Here is a 20,589-nt window from a genome sequence, read left to right on the forward strand (position 1 = left end):
AAGCGTGGATGTTTATCATCAGGATATGGTAAACATGATACAGTATGTATTTTACATTGGTCAACTGATATGTTTTGATGAAATACTCAGTGGAGAGTTGTAGCTGTCAGAGAGACTTGTGGCTGCAAGTTGGCAGACCAACGACCCTTCTAGGAAGGGTTGAGAGATCAGACTACGTCCCAAATGGCACCCTATTCCCTATGTAGTGCACTATTTTTAACCAGGGACCGATATAGGGACTACTGTAGGGTGCCATTTTGGATGCACACATCAGGGGATAGTAATCAGCAAGATTCAGAATCTCTCAAGAGAGGGGGATAATGTAATCAGCAAGATTCAGAATCTCTCAAGAGAGGGGGATAATGTAATCAGCAAGATTCAGAATCTCTCAAGAGAGGGGGATAATGTAATCAGCAAGATTCAGAATCTCTCAAGAGAGGGGGATAATGTAATCAGCAAGATTCAGAATCTCTCAAGAGAGGGGGATAATGTAATCAGCAAGATTCAGAATCTCTCAAGAGAGGGGGATAATGTAATCAGCAAGATTCAGAATCTCTCAAGAGAGGGGGATAATGTAATCAGCAAGATTCAGAATCTCTCAAGAGAGGGGGATAATGTAATCAGCAAGATTCAGAATTCTCTCAAGAGAGGGGGATAATGTAATCAGCAAGATTCAGAATCTCTCAAGAGAGGGGGATAATGTAATCAGCAAGATTCAGAATCTCTCAAGAGAGGGGGATAATGTAATCAGCAAGATTCAGAATCTCTCAAGAGAGGGGGATAATGTAATCAGCAAGATTCAGAATCTCTCAAGAGAGGGGGGATAATGTAATCAGCAAGACTCAGAATCTCTCCAGTTTGAGAGTTAATGTTTAGACTAGAGGACACCAACCAAGATTTGTTCTTCTTCAGATGATCAAGTGAAGTAATAATACAAGTTGTCTAGTTCAGCTTCCTCTTCCTGGTTTTAGTTTGTTTTGATTTGTCAGGCCAATCATATATCACCTAAACAGCAGTGTCATGAACAACATGGGAATGTAGCACCATGGACAGCAACCAAACTGGCAAACTAAGACATTCAAATTCCACATAGAGATGAACTAGACACTGACTCACCTGAATTCATTTTAGTTCCATTTAGAATTGAGTCTTAGAATAAAGTTTGAAGAGAACCATTTTGGAAGAGACTTCAGTCCACCGTTGTTCAGACCTGACACACGTAGACAGAGATGATCTGATGGTTAAGAGCAGAGTAGTGTCTCTTACAGTTCGTACATTCTTTGGAAGTGAATGTATTTTCCCACTTGTCCCCATCTTCAGCTGTCCAAACTCTATAACATTGTCTGCTTCCTAAATGGCCCCCTATTCCCTATACAGTCCACTACTTTGGACCAGGGCTCATAGGGTTCTGGTCTAAAGTAGTACACTATATAGGGAATAGGGTGTCATTTGGGACGCAGCCTCTGACTGGATCAGTGCACAGCTGTTTCCCTCTAAAGAGTCTCTCACCCTGACTGTGTGCTTCACATGTCATTGGACCTCAGCTATGTACATTGTATGGCCTACCTACCCTGTAACTCCAATACGTTCCCATGATAAGGCAAGGCAAGGTTTCTTCTAACCTACCCTGTAACTCCAATACCTCCCCATGATAAGGCAAGGCAAGGTTTCTTCTAACCTACCCTGTAACTCCAATACGTTCCCATGATAAGGCAAGGCAAGGTTTCTTCTAACCTACCCTGTAACTCCAATACGTTCCCCATGATAAGGCAAGGTTTCTTCTAACCTACCCTGTAACTCCAATACGTTCCCATGATAAGGCAAGGTTTCTTCTAACCTACCCTGTAACTCCAATACGTTCCCCATGATAAGGCAAGGTTTCTTCTAACCTACCCTGTAACTCCAATACGTTCCCATGATAAGGCAAGGCAAGGTTTCTTCTAACCTACCCTGTAACTCCAATACGTTCCCATGATAAGGCAAGGCAAGGTTTCTTCTAACCTACCCTGTAACTCCAATACGTCCCCATGATAAGGCAAGGCAAGGTTTCTTCTAACCTACCCTGTAACTCCAATACGTTCCCATGATAAGGCAAGGCAAGGTTTCTTCTAACCTACCCTGTGACTCCAATACGTTCCCATGATAAGGCAAGGCAAGGTTTCTTCTAACCTACCCTGTAACTCCAATACGTCCCCATGATAAGGCAAGGCAAGGTTTCTTCTAACCTACCCTGTAACTCCAATACGTTCCCCATGATAAGGCAAGGCAAGGTTTCTTCTAACCTACCCTGTGACTCCAATACGTTCCCCATGATAAGGCAAGGTTTCTTCTAACCTACCCTGTAACTCCAATACGTCCCCATGATAAGGCAAGGCAAGGTTTCTTCTAACCTACCCTGTAACTCCAATACGTCCCCATGATAAGGCAAGGCAAGGTTTCTTCTAACCTACCCTGTAACTCCAATACGTTCCCCATGATAAGGCAAGGTTTCTTCTAACCTACCCTGTAACTCCAATACGTCCCCATGATAAGGCAAGGTTTCTTCTAACCTACCCTGTAACTCCAATACGTCCCCATGATAAGGCAAGGTTTCTTCTAACCTACCCTGTAACTCCAATACGTCCCCATGATAAGGCAAGGTTTCTTCTAACCTACCCTGTAACTCCAATACCTCCCCATGATAAGGCAAGGCAAGGTTTCTTCTAAATAAGAGATCAGGCTGATGAGGTGTTGAATGTGTTGGACAGAAAGATGTGCACCAGCAGGTCAGACTTGGTTGATGTACAGTGAACTGCTTTCTGTCAGTTGTGTAATTATGTAAAAACTATAATACGAATATTAGTAGCTAAAAGGCTGTTTATTTAATCTAATTAAATGAATGATTGTATTTGCAGAACAACACATTTGAAAAGGCAAGATAAATAGAATATTGTACTGGAATCTCTGAGAGACTTGGTAGTTTATGTCCAGTGATATTCACAGTATTCTTCTTTAAAAGATATAGCGTGTGTTAACATATTCCTTTGTAAGAAACAGTTCAAGTATAAAAAGTTCCCAACATTGTAAAACAGTCAATCTCACAAAGTTAATAACAAACTCACAGCTATGGAAATAAAATGTAAAAAACAATGTTTTTAAGGATAGAGAGTATTATAATGTATATCTAATAGTTTATACTGTAACGTTTCTCTATCGTTGTCCGCACACATTACAAAGAGAAAGATATCTACAAAATAACAAGAAAATAGGTTGTATAGATAAAGAAAAGGTTTCCTTCATGCCGTTATATTTAGGTTTTATAAAAGTCCTAATTATCATTGTAGCTATAGTACATACCTGACAATAACAATGTGAATATCTCAGCAGAACATACCTCTAATATAACATGAACACATTATTTATTCAATACAGTCCTACTCCCTGACTCTTATCTAAAGGGTGCAAATCTGTCTTTTCTAATTAAAAGATACCTAAATATTTTCCAAATACCAATATTTTAAGGCACATTAGGAAAAACATTCTATAATATAAAAGCTCCACATTCCGCTCTGTTGCTCGTGTGTGTGTGTGTGTGTGTGTGTGTGTGTGTGTGTGTGTGTGTGTGTGTGTGTGTGTGTGTGTGTGTGTGTGTGTGTGTGTGTGTGTGGTAGCTGGTGCTCCAACAATGAACATAGAGAGAGGAGCAGCTTCTATAGACAGGAAAAGCTGCAGCTTCAGGCCAGTAGCTGTTCTCTTCTGTCCTGCCCTCACTGGATCTGATCTGACCCTCATAGGAACACAGGACAGACAGCTAACATCACTCCTCTACGTCACTGTTCTGCATAGGTTCAAACATTATTATAGTAACATTAATATATACAGTTGAAGTTGGAAGTTTACATACACCTTAGCCAAATACATTTAAACTCAGTTTTTCACAATTCCTGACATTTAATCCTAGTAAAAATTCCCTGTCTTAGGTCAGTTAGGATCACCATGTTATTTTAAGAATGTGAAATGTCAGAAAAATAGCAGAGAGAATTATTTATTTCAGCTTTTATTTCTTTCATCGCATTCCCAGTTGGTCAGAAGTTTACATACACTCAATTAGTATTTGGTAGCATTGCCTTTAAATTGTTTAACTTGGGTCAAACGTTTCAGGTAGCTTTCCAAAAGCTTCCCACAATAAGTTGGGTGAATTTTGGCCCATTCCTCGTGACAGAGCTGGTGTAACTGAGTCAGGTTTGTAGGCCTCCTTGCTCGCACACGCTTTTTCAGTTCTGCCCACAAATTATCTATGGGATTGAGGTCAGGGCTTTGTGATGGCCACTCCAATACCTTGACTTTGTTGTCCTTAAGCCATTTTGCCACAACTTTGGAAGTATGCTTGGGGTCATTGTCTATTTGGAAGACCCATTTGCAACCAAGCTTTATCTTCCTGACTGATGTCTTGAGATGTTGCTTCAATATATCTACGTAATTTTCCATCCTCATGATGCCATTTAGTTTGTGAAGTGCACCAGTCCCTCCTGCAGCAAAACACCCCCACAACATGATGCTGCCACCCCGTGCTTCACGGTTGGGATGGTGTTCTTCGGGTTGCAAGTCTCCCCCTTTTTCCTCCAAACATAACGATGGTCATTATGGCCAAACAGTTCTATTTTTGTTTCATCAGTCCAGAGGACATTTTTCCAAAAAGTACAATCTTGTCCCCATGTGCAGTTGCAAACCGTAGTCTGGCTTTTTTATGGTGGTTTTGGAGCAGTGGCTTCTTCCTTGCTGAGCGGCCTTTCAGGTTATGTCGATATAGGAGTTGTTTTACTGTGGATATAGATACTTTTGTACCTGTTTCCTCCAGCATCTTCACAAGGTCCTTTGCTGTTGTTCTGGGATTGATTTGCACTTTTCGCACCAAAGTACGTTCATCTCTAGGAGACAGAACGCGTCTCCTTCCTGAGCGGTATGACGGCTGCGTGGTCCCATGGTGTTTATACTTGCGTACTATTGTTTGTACAGATGAACGTGGTACCTTCAGGCCTTTGGAAGGTTGAGGTGTACAATTATTTTTTCTGAGGTCTTGGCTGATTTCTTTAGATTTTCCCATGATGTCAAGCAAAGAGGCAGTGAGTTTGAAGGTAGGCCTTGAAATACATCCACAGGTACACCTCCAATGACTCAAATTATGTCAATTAGCCTATCAGAAGCTTCTAAAGCCATGACATCCTTTTCTGGAATTTTCCAGGCTGTTTAAAGGTACAGTCAACTTAGTGTATGTGAACTATTGACCCACTGGAATTGTGATACAGTGAATTATAAGTGTAATAATCTGTCTGTAAACAATTGTTCGAACAATTACTTGTGTCATGCACAAAGTAGATGTCCTAACCAACTTGCCAAAACTATGGTTTGCTACAAGAACTTAGTGGAGTGGTTGAAACAGAGTTTTAATGACTCCAACCTAAGTGTATGTAAACTTCTGACTTCAACTGTATATATATATTTGTAGAAGACATATTTCACAAAATATCTTTTACAAGTTCAAATTGCATAGTTCAAAATGCAGGTCTAAAAGTATTAAAGGTGAAAAGTGACCAATAGTGTTTTTGGTTTGACCATCTTGTTTATGAAATTTGAGGGGAAAATACCTGATTAGACTTCAGTGCACTTGTGAAAGTTGTACAAAATCACACATTTAATCTACTTAAAATTATTAACTTAAACTTAAAGGTTGGTTATGAGGTCATATCTTAAATACTAATTCTAGATATTTGTCCTGATGAATAAATATTAAATATTTCTGATATAATGACAACAACAAAAAACAATACTTTAGTGATGACAACACTGATGATATTTGAATAACGAAGTAACTATTCTCTTTAGTTATGAGATGATTCTCTTCAGTTATGAGATGATTCTCTTCAGTTATGAGATGATTCTCTTCAGGCTCTTTTGGTAGCAGCGCTGCATGTTCTAAAGCCAAGGGTTGATGACCCCCACTCCACTCTTCATCCCCCCTCCTCACACTCTCCCCCCACCTCTGTTATCCAGATGATTCTCTTCAGTTATGAGATGATTCTCTTCAGGCTCTTTTGGTAGCAGCGCTGCATGTTCTAAAGCCAAGGATTGATGACCCCCACTCCACTCTTCATCCCCCCCTCCTCACACTCTCCCCCCACCTCTGTTATCCAGGCTCAGTAATAGTAGTAGTTGTGGTCAGTTACTGCATGCGGTCTGCCTGAAGCTGCTGAGGCTGGTACTGGGCGAAGGCTGCAGCTGCAGCGGCTGCTCCTGGGGTGGCTGCGGCTCCTAGGGGCTGCTGGACCGCATAACCATACCCTGCTGCAGCCATGTAGCCCGCAGGGGCCGGGGAGGCTGCGTACGGGTACTGCTCGTAGGCAGCGGCGGCCGCGGCGCTGGCAGCTGCGGCTGAGTACTGGGCGTAGGCTGCTCCGGTGTAGTCGAGATACGGGGAGGAGGCGGCGGAGGCGGTGGCGGCGGGCGACTGCATGCTGTGAGGGATGACCATGGTGCTTGGCTGCATAAAGGCCTGGGGGTAGACGTAGTGGGCTGGGATCCTGCAGGACAAAGATGTCAAAGGTCAGAGGACAGACAGAGCCACTCAGCAATCTGGGACACACACTGAAACCGAGCTCAGGAACACAGGAAAGCAGGCGTCACAAAGACAAAACAACGTCAACCCAGTCCTCATTTCATTAACACAGCAACACCACCCAATGGAACCCTGGGTAAAAAAAGAGAAGGTTTCAAGCCAAAAGGAAAGCAGAACAGCTCTGTCTGAAGCTCAGGAATCATCATGAAACCAGAGCAGCTCTGTCTGAAGCTCAGGAATCATCATGAAACCAGAGCAGCTCTGTCTGAAGCTCAGGAATCATCATGAAACCAGAGCAGCTCTGCCTGAAGCTCAGGAATCATCATGAAACGAGAGCAGCTCTGTCTGAAGCTCAGGAATCAACATGAAACCAGAGCAGCTCTGTCTGAAGCTCAGGAATCATCATGAAACCAGAGCAGCTCTGTCTGAAGATCAGGAATCATCATGAAACCAGAGCAGCTCTGTCTGAAGCTCAGGAATCATCATGAAACCAGACAGCTCTGTCTGAAGCTCAGGAATCATCATGAAACCAGAGCAGCTCTGTCTGAAGCTCAGAAATCATCATGAAACCAGAGCAGCTCTGTCTGAAGCTCAGGAATCATCATGAAACCAGAGCAGCTCTGCCTGAAGCTCAGGAATCATCATGAAACCAGAAAGCTCTGTCTGAAGCTCAGGAATCATCATGAAACCAGAGCAGCTCTGCCTGAAGCTCAGGAATCATCATGAAACCAGACAGCTCTGTCTGAAGCTCAGGAATCATCATGAAACCAGACAGCTCTGTCTGAAGCTCAGGAATCATCATGAAACCAGAGCAGCTCTGTCTGAAGCTCAGGAATCATCATGAAACCAGACAGCTCTGTCTGAAGCTCAGGAATCATCATGAAACCAGAGCAGCTCTGCCTGAAGCTCAGGAATCATCATGAAACCAGAGCAGCTCTGCCTGAAGCTCAGGAATCATCATGAAACCAGAGCAGCTCTGACTGAAGCTCAGGAATCATCATGAAACCAGAGCAGCTCTGCCTGAAGCTCAGGAATCATCATGAAACCAGACAGCTCTGTCTGAAGCTCAGGAATCATCATGAAACCAGAGCAGCTCTGACTGAAGCTCAGGAATCATCATGAAACCAGAGCAGCTCTGACTGAAGCTCAGGAATCATCATGAAACCAGACAGCTCTGCCTGAAGCTCAGGAATCATCATGAAACCAGACAGCTCTGCCTGAAGCTCAGGAATCATCATGAAACCAGACAGCTCTTCCTGAAGCTCAGGAATCATCATGAAACCAGACAGCTCTGCCTGAAGCTCAGGAATCATCATGAAACCAGACAGCTCTTCCTGAAGCTCAGGAATCATCATGAAACCAGAGCAGCTCTGCCTGAAGCTCAGGAATCATCATGAAACCAGACAGCTCTGTCTGAAGCTCAGGAATCATCATGAAACCAGAGCAGCTCTGACTGAAGCTCAGGAATCATCATGAAACCAGAGCAGCTCTGCCTGAAGCTCAGGAATCATCATGAAACCAGACAGCTCTGTCTGAAGCTCAGGAATCATCATGAAACCAGAGCAGCTCTGACTGAAGCTCAGGAATCATCATGAAACCAGAGCAGCTCTGACTGAAGCTCAGGAATCATCATGAAACCAGACAGCTCTGCCTGAAGCTCAGGAATCATCATGAAACCAGACAGCTCTGTCTGAAGCTCAGGAATCATCATGAAACCAGAGCAGCTCTGACTGAAGCTCAGGAATCATCATGAAACCAGAGCAGCTCTGCCTGAAGCTCAGGAATCATCATGAAACCAGACAGCTCTGTCTGAAGCTCAGGAATCATCATGAAACCAGAGCAGCTCTGACTGAAGCTCAGGAATCATCATGAAACCAGAGCAGCTCTGACTGAAGCTCAGGAATCATCATGAAACCAGACAGCTCTGCCTGAAGCTCAGGAATCATCATGAAACCAGACAGCTCTGCCTGAAGCTCAGGAATCATCATGAAACCAGACAGCTCTTCCTGAAGCTCAGGAATCATCATGAAACCAGACAGCTCTGCCTGAAGCTCAGGAATCATCATGAAACCAGACAGCTCTGTCTGAAGCTCAGGAATAATCATGAAACCAGACAGCTCTGCCTGAAGCTCAGGAATCATCATGAAACCAGACAGCTCTGCCTGAAGTTCAGGAATCATCATGAAACCAGACAGCTCTGCCTGAAGCTCAGGAATCATCATGAAACCAGACAGCTCTGCCTGAAGCTCAGGAATCATCATGAAACCAGACAGCTCTGTCTGAAGCTCAGGAATCATCATGAAACCAGACAGCTCTGTCTGAAGCTCAGGAATCATCATGAAACCAGAGCAGCTCTGTCTGAAGCTCAGGAATCATCATGAAACCAGACAGCTCTGTCTGAAGTTCAGGAATAATCATGAAACCAGACAGCTCTGCCTGAAGCTCAGGAATCATCATGAAACCAGAGCAGCTCTGTCTGAAGCTCAGGAATCATCATGAAACCAGAGCAGCTCTGTCTGAAGCTCAGGAATCATCATGAAACCAGAGCATCTCTGACTGAAGCTCAGGAATCATCATGAAACCAGAGCAGCTCTGCCTGAAGCTCAGGAATCATCATGAAACCAGACAGCTCTGTCTGAAGCTCAGGAATCATCATGAAACCAGAGCAGCTCTGACTGAAGCTCAGGAATCATCATGAAACCAGAGCAGCTCTGACTGAAGCTCAGGAATCATCATGAAACCAGACAGCTCTGCCTGAAGCTCAGGAATCATCATGAAACCAGACAGCTCTGCCTGAAGCTCAGGAATCATCATGAAACCAGACAGCTCTTCCTGAAGCTCAGGAATCATCATGAAACCAGACAGCTCTGCCTGAAGCTCAGGAATCATCATGAAACCAGACAGCTCTGTCTGAAGCTCAGGAATCATCATGAAACCAGACAGCTCTGCCTGAAGCTCAGGAATCATCATGAAACCAGACAGCTCTGTCTGAAGCTCAGGAATCATCATGAAACCAGACAGCTCTGTCTGAAGCTCAGGAATCATCATGAAACCAGACAGCTCTGCCTGAAGCTCAGGAATCATCATGAAACCAGACAGCTCTGTCTGAAGCTCAGGAATCATCATGAAACCAGACAGCTCTGTCTGAAGCTCAGGAATCATCATGAAACCAGACAGCTCTGTCTGAAGCTCAGGAATCATCATGAAACCAGAGCAGCTCTGTCTGAAGCTCAGGAATCATCATGAAACCAGACAGCTCTGTCTGAAGCTCAGGAATCATCATGAAACCAGAGCAGCTCTGTCTGAAGCTCAGGAATCATCATGAAACCAGAGCAGCTCTGCCTGAAGCCCAGGAATCATCATGAAACCAGAGCAGCTCTGTCTGAAGCTCAGGAATCATCATGAAACCAGACAGCTCTGTCTGAAGCTCAGGAATCATCATGAAACCAGACAGCTCTGTCTGAAGCTCAGGAATCATCATGAAACCAGAGCAGCTCTGTCTGAAGCTCAGGAATCATCATGAAACCAGACAGCTCTGTCTGAAGCTCAGGAATCATCATGAAACCAGACAGCTCTGTCTGAAGCTCAGGAATCATCATGAAACCAGACAGCTCTGTCTGAAGCTCAGGAATCATCATGAAACCAGACAGCTCTGCCTGAAGCTCAGGAATCATCATGAAACCAGACAGCTCTGTCTGAAGCTCAGGAATCATCATGAAACCAGACAGCTCTGCCTGAAGCTCAGGAATCATCATGAAACCAGACAGCTCTGTCTGAAGCTCAGGAATCATCATGAAACCAGACAGCTCTGTCTGAAGCTCAGGAATCATCATGAAACCAGACAGCTCTGTCTGAAGCTCAGGAATCATCATGAAACCAGAGCAGCTCTGTCTGAAGCTCAGGAATCATCATGAAACCAGACAGCTCTGTCTGAAGCTCAGGAATCATCATGAAACCAGAGCAGCTCTGTCTGAAGCTCAGGAATCATCATGAAACCAGAGCAGCTCTGCCTGAAGCCCAGGAATCATCATGAAACCAGAGCAGCTCTGTCTGAAGCTCAGGAATCATCATGAAACCAGACAGCTCTGTCTGAAGCTCAGGAATCATCATGAAACCAGACAGCTCTGTCTGAAGCTCAGGAATCATCATGAAACCAGAGCAGCTCTGTCTGAAGCTCAGGAATCATCATGAAACCAGACAGCTCTGTCTGAAGCTCAGGAATCATCATGAAACCAGACAGCTCTGTCTGAAGCTCAGGAATCATCATGAAACCAGACAGCTCTGTCTGAAGCTCAGGAATCATCATGAAACCAGACAGCTCTGTCTGAAGCTCAGGAATCATCATGAAACCAGACAGCTCTGCCTGAAGCTCAGGAATCATCATGAAACCAGACAGGTCTGTCTGAAGCTCAGGAATCATCATGAAACCAGACAGCTCTGTCTGAAGCTCAGGAATCATCATGAAACCAGACAGCTCTGTCTGAAGCTCAGGAATCATCATGAAACCAGAGCAGCTCTGTCTGAAGCTCAGGAATCATCATGAAACCAGAGCAGCTCTGTCTGAAGCTCAGGAATCCTCATCCTTTAATTAGGCATTAGAGAAGACAGACCGGCCAGCCCTCTGTGTCTGAACGAGGGTTCTCTCACAATGCCAGCTGATCGCACAGCACCACAACACATCAAGAAAGAACTGCAACTCAACTTATCCCAGTCAACATACAATCAGTCCAACACCACACACCACATGCCCACACACGGTAAGTCCTCAAACGCAGATAAACAGTCCACTAAAATGACAGAAGCCTCACAAAAGAAAATGAAAACGTGGCAGCATGTGGCAGAGAGACAGACGGAGTATGAAGGTTCACACTTCAACATTTTCTATTATTAAATGACATACTTTAGTTTTGTAATATTATTGTTGTAAATATTTTTGTAAAATGACTCTCTGTCCTGCTATGAGTACTAGTGAATAGAGCTTGGATAAGTGCTATTGTGTGAGTACGGCGACCAGTAACATTATGAACAATCCATCCTATAGTGAATAGTGGTGTACATTCATTTCTAATGAATCCAGGTGTATTGTTGAACTCCAGACCCTATGGTTGACTAGATATAAATATGTTTATTATTGGAAGAGCACGATGGGGAGAGAGAGAGAGACAGAGAGAGACAGAGAGAGACAGAGAGAGAAAGAGAGAGAGACAGAGGGAGAGAGAGAGAGACAGAGAGAGAGAGAGAGAGACAGAGAGAGACAGACAGACAGAGAGAGAGACAGAGAGACAGAGACAGAGAGAGACAGAGAGAGAAAGAGAGAGAGACAGAGGGAGAGAGAGAGAGACAGAGAGACAGAGAGGGAGACAGACAGACATAGAGAGACAGAGAGACAGAGAGACAGAGGGAGAGAGAGAGAGAGAGAGAGAGACAGACATAGAGAGACAGAGAGACAGAGAGACAGACAGACAGACAGACATAGAGAGACAGAGAGAGAGACAGACAGACATAGAGAGACAGAGAGACAGAGAGAGAGACAGACAGACATAGAGAGACAGAGAGAGACAGACAGACATAGAGAGACAGAGAGACAGAGAGAGAGGGTATAAATGGAGTGATCCAAGCCTGTGTATCTGGGCAGATTTGGCCCTATTTCCACTCTGAGCGTCAGTCACCTCCAGCAAACAGAGACCAGGTGTTAAAACTGTCCTAAGATGTGTCATACACACACACACGCACACACACATATGCACGCACGCACACACACATACACACATACGCACACGCACACACGTCTGGGAGAGTGACAGGAGAGGCTGGAGGCTATTTTTTCTCCTCTTGTCATCACTAAAGGACAAGCTGAGCTCCTCTCTCTCCTACAGCAGCACATGGCATGACCTCCTTCAACTCTGGAGGATAACTATTCCCTTCCTCTGTCTTCTCTCTCTCCTACAGCAGCACATGGCATGACCTCCTTCAACTCTGGAGGATAACCATTCCCTTCCTCTGTCTTCTCTGTCTTCTCTCTCTTCTCTCTCTCCTACAGCAGCACATGGCATGACCTCCTTCAACTCTGGAGGATAACTATTCCCTTCCTCTGTCTTCTCTCTCTCCTACAGCAGCACATGGCATGACCTCCTTCAACTCTGGAGGATAACTATTCCCTTCCTCTGTCTTCTCTGTCTTCTCTGTCTTCTCTCTCTCCCACAGCAGCACATGGCATGACCTCCTTCAACTCTGGAGGATAACTATTCCCTTCCTCTGTCTTCTCTCTCTCCTACAGCAGCACATGGCATGACCTCCTTCAACTCTGGAGGATAACTATTCCCTTCCTCTGTCTTCTCTGTCTTCTCTCTCTTCTCTGTCTTCTCTCTCTCCTACAGCAGCACATGGCATGACCTCCTTCAACTCTGGAGGATAACTATTCCCTTCCTCTATCTTCTCTCTCTCCTACAGCAGCACATGGCATGACCTCCTTCAACTCTGGAGGATAACTATTCCCTTCTCTCTGTCTTCTCTGTCTTCTCTCTCTCCTACAGCAGCACATGGCATGACCTCCTTCAACTCTGGAGGATAACTATTCCCTTCCTCTGTCTTCTCTGTCTTCTCTGTCTTCTCTCTCTCCTACAGCAGCACATGGCATGACCTCCTTCAACTCTGGAGGATAACTATTCCCTTCCTCTGTCTTCTCTGTCTTCTCTCTCTCCTACAGCAGCACATGGCATGACCTCCTTCAACTCTGGAGGATAACTATTCCCTTCCTCTGTCTTCTCTGTCTTCTCTCTCTCCTACAGCAGCACATGGCATGACCTCCTTCAACTCTGGAGGATAACTATTCCCTTCCTCTGTCTTCTCTCTCTTCTCTGTCTTCTCTGTCTTCTCTCTCTTCTCTCTCTCCTACAGCAGCACATGGCATGACCTCCTTCAACTCTGGAGGATAACTATTCCCTTCCTCTGTCTTCTCTGTCTTCTCTCTCCTACAGCAGCACATGGCATGACCTCCTTCAACTCTGGAGGATAACTATTCCCTTCCTCTTCTTCTCTCTTCTCTGTCTTCTCTCTCTTCTCTGTCTTCTCTGTCTTCTCTCTCTTCTCTCTCTCCTACAGCAGCACATGGCATGACCTCCTTCAACTCTGGAGGATAACTATTCCCTTCCTCTGTTCTTCTCTGTCTTCTCTATCTTCTCTCTCTTCTCTGTCTTCTCTGTCTTCTCTCTCTTCTCTGTCTTCTCTGTCTTCTTCATTACAGGCTACAGGTGGGTTGTTAAATCAGCTGTTGAGTGGTGTGGTCTAACTGTGGTAAATGTCAGAGGTCGCCCAATTCCAAATCCTCTTCATAAACTGGAGGGAGTTCATTACTTTGTAAAAGACACACTGACATTTTGGAAACCTCACTAGAGGAGTAAATGTCAATCTATGACTGTAACAGAGTCCACCTGTCTGTCTCTCTATGACTGTAACAGAGTCAACCTGTCTGTCTCTCTATGACTGTAACAGAGTCCACCTGTCTGTCTCTCTATGACTGTAACAGAGTCCACCTGTCTGTCTCTCTATGACTGTAACAGAGTCCACCTGTCTGTCTCTCTATGACTGTAACAGAGTCAACCTGTCTGTCTCTCTATGACTGTAACAGAGTCCACCTGTCTGTCTCTCTATGACTGTAACAGAGTCCACCTGTCTGTCTCTCTATGACTGTAACAGAGTCCATCTGTCTGTCTCTCTATGACTGTAACAGAGTCAACCTGTCTGTCAAACAGTTATAGAAGACACAGAGGACAGACAGAGTTGTAGAAGACACAGAGGACAGACAGAGTTGTAGAAGACACAGAGGACAGACAGAGTTGTAGAAGACACAGAGGACAGACAGTGTTGTAGAAGACACAGAGGACAGACAGAGTTGTAGAAGACACAGAGGACAGACAGAGTTGTAGAAGACACAGAGGACAGAGTTGTAGAAGACACAGAGGACAGACAGAGTTGTAGAAGACACAGAGGACAGACAGAGTTGTAGAAGACACAGAGGACAGACAGTGTTGTAGAAGACACAGAGGACAGACAGAGTTGTAGAAGACACAGAGGACAGACAGAGTTGTAGAAGACACAGAGGACAGACAGAGTTGTAGAAGACACAGAGGACAGGCAGAGCTCCTACTCCTACTGCTGCTGCTAAAACTGGTCCAATCGACATTAACCTTTCCTCTGGTTGGAGGACGACAGGGCAGGCGGCCATTTTGTGTTGAAAGTTCAGGGCTAAATAAAGGTGCTTTGTAAATCACTGAGACACATGGGTAATCCCCTAGAACAGAGGCACACAGGCCCCCGGGCCCCCGGGCTCATGTCTCAGGCAGCCCACCTGTTGTCCGCGGGCGAGCGACTGATGGAGCCAGCGAAGGCCCTGTCTACAACATCCATTATTTAGGGCACGCCGAGCCACTCTTATTTTCCAGCGGAATTTGAGAAGCCGTGTAGAACACTGTGAACAGCTGCTGCCTGACCAGTAGTCTACCACTCTGCAAACAACTTATCTGAGATCAGTTTACACTCCATGTTTACTGGCTGTATGTATGCCTTTTAAATATGCTGGATGTTTTACATGGTAAAGGTTATAACTTCTGTATCCTACTTGGATGTCTTGGTTAGTATTCATCTATGTTCCACACTACAAGCTACTTAGATTTGGTATTTGCTGTCAGTTTACACTCAGTGAGAACGAGTATCAGACCTTTGGTATTAAAACAAATGAGATATTGGGTCACCGAAGAGAGACACCAGAGTGGATCAGGATGTCCGTTTGAATAAATGAGTTTCTTTTGGAGCTGTGGGTGTTCTCAGTCATCTCAATTCCCTGTATTGTTCCAGTAGAGTGGCCTGGCTCCATTACAAATCCATCCACACTATAAACATACTGGCTCGTGTGTCCCACAGTAGTGACACCATTCTCCGATTCCATCCTTCCTCTCGCCATTATTCTCACTACTCTTTCTCTTCTCTATATGGACACATTTCTACAGTGGTTTATGGCTTCACAGTTCTAGCTAGGGTTGCAAAGCTACCAGTAATTTACAAAAGTTACTGGAATCTTCAGTAATTTTGGTAAATTAACAGAAAATCTATGGCAATCTATTGTAACTTTGGTAATTTATACTTGAATTTGTTTATTATATGTTATTCATTTGTTATATCTGTGTCCATATTGTCCATGATTTTCTAGTAAATAGACCATATGGTTGAAATAAAAATTGCCTAATTAATTTTAAAAAAGCATCTAATCAACAACGGAATTACTTTCAATTACCTCTGCAACTCTCCCAACTAGTGACTTTTATCTCACCTGCCACCAGTTTGACTCCAAAACATTGACAACAAATACATGTTGACAACAAATACATGTTGACAACAAATACATGTTGACATAGTAAAATAACTCAAATCGTTTCATGCTGAAACTCTCAATATAAACACCAATGATATTCACTAACTTGATGGTTTGTATTTAACCAGCAGTGATATTCACTAACTTGATGGTTGTATTTAACCAGCAGTGATATTCACTAACTTGATGGTTTGTATTTAACCAGCAGTGATATTCACTAACTTGATGGTTGTATTTAACCAGCAGTGATATTCACTAACTTGATGGTTTGTATTTAACCAGCAGTGATATTCACTAACTTGATGGTTGTATTTAACCAGCAGTGATATTCACTAACTTGATGGTTGTATTTAACCAGCAGTGATATTCACTAACTTGATGGTTGTATTTAGGAGAATGTTTTACAGCTTTGTCATTCTATTTTCTGTTTTAAAATCATCTTATTTAATGATTTAATATATTTGACTTGTGATAAGGCCGGAGAGAGGACCAGAGATGATTAGACACCTGAGATAATCTGTTTTGTGACAGATTACATAAAATCCTTGAAAGATACCAATATAAACTTGGAAAGTTTACAGTAATATATACCCTGCCTTTGCAACCTTAGTTCTAGCCATCAAATATCTTTCACTGAGTTGGTTCCTGGTCTATGTCATGAGCAGGAGGGACAGAGACAGAAGAAGATGATGTGAGCTACAGAAGGAAGCAATGGGTTAATTTGAGAAAGAAAACTGAAACCACAACATCATCAGTATAGAAAACCAAAGGTAGGAAAGGATCTCCGACATGCAAGCCAAGAGTTGTTTTGTTGCGTGGGGGGGTCCGGAAGGTCCAAGACAAGTCACGTAGCAACACTGGTGATCAACCCCGTCAACAACAAAACATATGAAAACGTTGTTAACTAAAGAACGGGGAAACAACACAGGCTACAGCACAATCAGTCGTTAAAAACCAAGTAAAAACCACATCAGAATCAACACCCCGTGACAAAGTTAAATCTGAAATATCCAAACTCTCAGAGTCTGCAGAAATACCCCTCATCCACCGCTCCTGACCCCCCCCCTCCCCTCACTGCAAGTAAAGAGAAGCACGCAGTTAAGCTGAAAACCACTTCATACTGAAACAAAGGCACACACACCAATCTATGGACTATGGAAAACCGCAACAGAAAAATGAAAAGAAAAACAGCTTCCATGCATCTAATCACCATTTGAGCTTGTTTGTGTGTGTCAGAGTATAAAGGTAAGACCTTAGTGATCTGCCCAAGGCAGACTCAGTTATTCATCCTCAAACCATCATGTCCCTCCATCAGATAATGTTTCTTAACCGTAAGCCAGCCTGTCAGATCAGAGAGAGACAGACAACATTGACAACTGGTGACATAACGTTTACAATCACAATTTGATTCAGACTTTAGAATGTAAGAATGACAGCAGAGATGCACACCACACAAGACACAGTCCCACCTCTACACTCAACAGAGAATGAATGGGCGGTGGCTTACAGTTACACCACTCTGGAGGAGGAAAACCTTACATTTTACAATCCAAGCTATTTTTTAAAAGATGAAAATCACTAGATACTGTGGGTAAGAATAGAAACGGGCACATAGATCAGTCAAAATGAGCAGCTGTGAACAAAACAGGTGGTGTTACAGTATGATATTCTACAACTAGTTTAGGGATGAAAAATTCTGGTAACTTTCCCAATGTCCCAATCTTCTAACCGGGATTTCTGGAACATCTAGAGAAAGTTAGGGTAATTCTACAACCTTCCACTAGTTGAACATTTTCTACCCTGTAAAAGAAGTTAATAATAATAAAATACAGGTTCTTGTCACATACACTGGACAGGTGCAGTGAAATACATAGTTTTAATATGACACACTTCCAACAACACAAGGAGTATCACTATGCCATAACATACCCATAAGGCCTCTGGATGAACGCTGGATGGATTTGAGGAACACCAAATGAGAAACCTAGAATAAGAACAAGATGTTTTTAACTCTACTGTTATTTTTTCAATCTAAAGCTTGAACCATACACATATTATAAATGCATTATAATTCCATTATAACAAATGTGATCAGTGCTTCCAATGTAACTCCTCAAGTACTTATAGATCATGTAAATGGTAGGGAAAAAAACACATTTTAAACATTTGGTGTCTGTAAAAATGGAGACACACTTTAATCATAACGTATCTTCATTCACACTAGCTTCACTGTTTCTGCTAGTTCCCCCCACTACAGTACACTTCATCTGAATCCCATGTTACACATCTACCATGTTACACACCTACCATGCTACACATCTACCATGTTACACATCTACCATGTTACACACCTACCATGTTACACACCTACCATGTTACACATCTACCATGTTACACATCTACCATGTTCAACATCTACCATGTTACACATCTACCATGCTACACATCTACCATGTTACACATCTACCATGTTACACACCTACCATGTTACACATCTACCATGTTACACACCTACCATGTTACACACCTACCATGTTACACATCTACCATGTTACACATCTACCATGCTACACATCTACCATGTTACACACCTACCATGCTACACATCTACCATGTTACACATCTACCATGTTACACACCTACCATGTTACACATCTACCATGCTACACATCTACCATGTTACACACCTACCATGCTACACATCTACCATGTTACACATCTACCATGTTACACACCTACCATGCTACACATCTACCATGTTACACATCTACCATGTTACACACCTACCATGTTACACATCTACCATGCTACACATCTACCATGTTACACACCTACCATGCTACACATCTACCATGTTACACACCTACCATGTTACACACCTACCATGCTACACATCTACCATGTTACACACCGTGTGTTAACACACTGTAAGCAGGTGGTTAGTTTGCTCGTTTTAGCAGCTCGTCATTGTTTGTACGCCACCTTGGTCGTCCAAGCTGTGAAATAAACGTGTGGCGCAGCCCTCCGCCAGCGCGTCCATCCCCTCACCTGGCTGCATGACCCTGGGCTTGGCCCCCAGGTAGGCCAGGTTCACATTGGCTTTCCGGCCGTCGATGATGGGGTTTGGGTCCTTGCAGGCTCGGTCCGCAGACGCCCGGTCTGCCATCGTCACCTGAGGGATGGAAAGGGAAGAATAAAAAAGAAATACATGTTTCCATTGTCTGAACTGATCAGATGTTCACTCAGTGGGGAGGCTGGCTAAAGTTGTTCATTAAACTACAATTCATTTAGAAGTATTAATCATGTCCCAATAAGAAAAGCATGAGGGAATTACAATCAGAATAAGGAAAGTGTAGAGAAAAATGTCCCTTCATTAGTTGAAGGTAAAGACATGGTTTATGAAGCACAAGTCAGCAATTCTAGGATGATTACATCACATCACCGTGGGCCTCTTGAGCCAAAGACACCCCGCCTAACCTTCAGCTGAATACTTAGCAGAATAGAATGGTTAGTCCATTCAGGAACTGTTCATGCAATGCAATTCACTGACCGTTCATAAATGGGATACAAAATGGTGTGAATCAATAAGTGACAGATGCATTATGGATAGGCTAATGATAGCCTTTTTCATTTAAGACATATTGGTGCTGGAAACATTTTAGATTCTACCCATAATGTCTGCATTTAACAACATGACATAAAATAATTACGCAGTCGATCGATCTATCAATCAATCAATCACAATGACATTTAAATGTACATCTATAATACTTACGAATCCATAACCTCTGGATTTGCCCGTCTGTCTGTCTGTTATAACAACAGCCTCGTCGATATCACCGAACACTTCGAAGTATTTCCTGAGACTGGAGTCCGTGGTGTGATATGGAAGACCCCCCTACAAATATCTTTGTGTAGGTTGTGTCTTTCTGAGACGAGTGCATCATCATTTCTGCGGTAAGCGGTAGGCAACAATGTTTTATATAGAATGTTTTTGCAATCTCACAGAGATCAGTCAGCTCTGTGAAAGCACAGGCTATTTAGAAAGATTAATTTAAGGTAGGTTTCGTTGGAACTGAACAGACACTTGTTTGACGCGGATTTCCAGTCGTCCCCAACTTCAGTTCAGTTTGACACTGCTTAATTTAGGAGATGGTTACCACTGGTGTCTAAGTCAGCTTCAGCCAGCTGTCACGTCCAGGGGGCTGGGCCGTGAACACGCTCTCTCCCGGGCCCTCCCTCTGTAGCATACAGGGTCACAGGCACCGACCAAACATGAACAGACCTCGATCATAGGATCGCGAAACATTAGCTCATTTCAATACAGAACCCAAAATAACACGTCAGTCTGACATTGCTTTTGACTATTCCCACGTGTAAAACATTACTGTACTCTATTTGAAAAAAACGTTCATTTATTGATATCCCACTTGCCATTTACTGTAAATCTATGAAATAATCTCCTCCAATCTAAAAACACTATGTAATGAATCTGAGCTGGCGGTCCACTAATAGTTCAGGGTCAGATATCTGCATGTTGTTGATGTTGATCCACACACCGTAGCTCTGCATGATGGTGAAGTAACAGATACCACTTGGCTTGACCCTGACACACAAAACACACCTGTTG

General features: G+C 43.5%; 1 pseudogene; it reads right to left on the reverse strand.

Annotated features, from left to right (window-relative positions):
• Positions 1–4,773: 4,773 nt before the first annotated feature.
• Positions 4,774–20,152, reverse strand: LOC106596654 (RNA-binding protein 24-like; annotated as a pseudogene).
• Between the last annotated feature and the right edge of the window lie 437 nt (positions 20,153–20,589).

The sequence above is a fragment of the Salmo salar genome, chromosome ssa05, assembly GCF_905237065.1.
Source record: "Salmo salar chromosome ssa05, Ssal_v3.1, whole genome shotgun sequence".
NCBI lineage: Eukaryota > Metazoa > Chordata > Actinopteri > Salmoniformes > Salmonidae > Salmo > Salmo salar.